Source organism: Impatiens glandulifera, chromosome 1, assembly GCF_907164915.1.
Source record: "Impatiens glandulifera chromosome 1, dImpGla2.1, whole genome shotgun sequence".
NCBI classification, from domain to species: Eukaryota; Viridiplantae; Streptophyta; class Magnoliopsida; order Ericales; family Balsaminaceae; genus Impatiens; species Impatiens glandulifera.
Genome location: NC_061862.1, coordinates 1,677,182 through 1,680,566, shown reverse-complemented (window position 1 = coordinate 1,680,566; position 3,385 = coordinate 1,677,182).

The window sequence follows — 3,385 nt, the reverse complement described above, 5'->3', positions numbered from 1 at the left end:
AGTCTGAGGTAGAACCGGAATTAGACGTGGTAGTCTAACTCAGTGGAGTTAGACGTACCGGTCTAATGGTTATTATAATTAGACGGATTGTCTAATTGGTGAAAGTTAGACGTGGGTCTAACTCATTCAGATTAGTCTGAGGTAGAACCGGAATTTGACGTGATAGTCTAACTCAGTGGAGTTAGACGTACCGGTCTAATGGTTATTATAATTAGACGGATTGTCTAATTAGTGAAAGTTAGATGTGGGTCTAACTCCTTCAGATTAGTCTGAGGTAGAACCGGAATTATACGTGGTAGTCTAACTCAGTGGAGTTAGACGTACCGATCTAATGGTTATTATAATTAGACGGATTGTCTAATTAGTGAAAGTTAGACGTGGGTCTAACTCCTTCAGATAAGTCTAAGGTGAAACCGGAATTAGACATGGTAGTCTAACTCAGTGGAGTTAGACGTACCCATCTAATAGTTATTGATATTAGACGCGAGTCTAATTATATTAGACCAGACGGTCTAATAGACGTTTTTCATCAGAAGGAGTTGACTTATTTCATTAGACTGATCCATCTAACTGAAATACGTCTAATGCTCTGATTCAAGCAATACACTTGAATCTAGCATTTCTCCTACCCACGTGCTATAGCTGTACCCTACTCCTGCTCCACTTTCCTGTGAAGATTAGTACAACAGCTATATGCATCCAATCAAGGAATGCCACGTAAGAGAATTTTCCTCATATTACCCGTTTTGCAGGTACATCTCTGATGGAATATTCGACGCACTATCAGTTCGGTACGGCCACGATCCTTGTGCTTAGAACTTGCTGTGTACAATGGAGGCTTTCCAATAGAAGAGCGCCACGTATCATTCTTGAAGATTCGATCGTTAGCTCCTGATCAATATTTAACCAATCCTAAGGACAAACAGAAAGTGAGTGATATTCTTCATATTCTTGTAATTGAACAGAAAGTGTTTTGTTCAATAGTGAGCTAATTGTGTGTGTAAACTGTATTTGATTCTCATCATATAGTGAATCCTTCCGGTGGTTGGAAGAAGGGGTGACGTAGGAGAATTTCTCCGAACATCCATAAACAAATTGTTGTGTTCTTCATTTTTATCATCTTTTCATATTTCTTCTTGTGCTTCAAACCAAGTAAACAATTCCGCCTTGAATCCGTTTCAAGTGTTTACACAAGTTTGCGTAGAATAAAAAGCGAATTAAATCCATAACAGGATTTCTTTCAAACCGTTTTTCATAAGACTTCATCCTTAGTTAGACCCCCGCCTCTAACGATAAAGCCGATCCTATCAATTGGTATCAGAGCCTTGTTTCTATTCTCAAGCATCAAGTTCCCAAAGCATGTCTTGCATCAATGAAATCCCTCTTCTGTCAAAGGACAACTATGATGTGTGGATGGTAAGAATGCAAGCTCACTTGGTTGCTATTGACTATGATATGTGGAGTGTCATCACCGATGGTCCCATAAAGATCTCAAAGCCAAGAAGTGAGTGGACCACTGAAGATAAGGTGACAAACAACCTGGATAATGTTGCTAAGAACATCCTGTTCCAGTCTCTCAACACAAAGATGTTCTGTGAGATTAAGTCCTTCTCCAATGCAAAAGAAATATGGGATAAGCTCAGCCAGATCCATGGAGTGAGCCCTCAAGCAAAGAGCAACCAGAACACATTCATGTGTAGTCAGAACAAATCCAAATGGGCTAACAGTGATATTGAGGAATCTCCCACCGAAAAAGAGAATGAAGCTGTAACATGCCTGATGGCTGATGACCAACCTAAGGTAAATGATATCTCTGAACCAGAATTTACAAACGAAGAGCTATCTAATGCACTCAATGAAATGGCTATTGAGTACAAAAAGTTAGCTGACTCTTTTATGAAAATGAAAGTCAAATATGAATCAATTGTTCCCTTTTCAAAGCAAGAATCCGAATCAAATGTTTTTGATGAAAACTTAACGGAGATCTCATCTGAGAATGAAATACTCAAGGAACAGATTCAAACTCTTTCATCTGAAAACAAGAGACTGAACTACATAGTCAGTGCATGGACAAGGTCTGGTGATGCTGTCAAATATCAGATCAGCATGTTGAAACCTGCTGGATCTAGATCCGGATTAGGATTTGATAGCAATGATCCTAACATGTCCTGCAAAAAGTCAAAGCCAAATGACAAACTTAAGCCAATAAGTTTTGTCAAAGGAAGTATGACTGACATTGAATCTGATCTTATTCATGAAGAAGTTGCTTTTAAAAATGAAATAGCTTATGTTCCACCAACTGTTAGCTGGCTTAAGAATAAGCTTGAAAAGGCTAATAAGTCTGGTAATTTAAAACCTAACTCAATGTCAAGGAATTTTAAAAGAAAACCTTCTTCAAATGTCAAAGGATCAGTGGCTAGCAGGAAGTCATCTGCTAAGTTAAAAACCTATGCACTAATCACAACACAGAATGGGAAATCCATCAGAATAACCCAAATATGGATTCCTAAGGGACTGATTGATCGAGGACCCAATTGAAGGTGGGTACCAAAAGATTGTAAATATTTATTTATGTAGGTACAAATAAATGAAGGACTAGAGGAATCTGTATGGTATCTTGATAGCGGATGTTCTAGGGATATGACTGGAAACAGACGGCTTCTCACTGATATATGAGACTGCTTTGGACCTAAGATCACATTTGATGACAACAAGAAGGGTAAGACCATGGGTAAGGGTAAGATTATCCATGGTAATCTAACCATTAATGAGGTGTTGTTATTTGACAACTTGTGTTATAACTTAATCAGTATCAGTCAACTATGTGATAATAGTTTGTCAGTAGATTTTCAAACTCATGCATGTTTAGTTAAAGACTAAGAGGGAAACATCTTATTAACTGGAAGTAGAGTAGGAAACTCATATAAAATGAATTGGCAAAAAGAAACAGCTGATCCTATGTGCATGATTGCCAAAAATGATCAAAAATGGTTATGGCATAAACGTTTGAACCACTTGAATTTTAAAACCATCTGTTATGATCTAGGTCGTGGCTGGGGGACCGGGGTTGGCCGGTTATCGCGTCTTACTTAAAGAGTGGTGATTAATCCGGTTAGAGATTAACACCGAGATTTCAATATTACACAAACTGTCACAAACCCTTGAACCGAGTTCAAGCGCGGAAGTGGTTTGTTTTAGGTTGAAGCAGCACACACACGAGATAGGCAGAACCGGATTTGAATAAGACAGGTTTAGGATTTGCTGGGTCGGTTTTGGGATTTAGTAAGTCGGTTTATGTGATGTTGAGTCGGTTGGAGCGGTATTCGTAGGTTAGTGCAGATCGGTTATAAAGTAAATCAGGCGGAAAGTAAATAACAAGACAGGT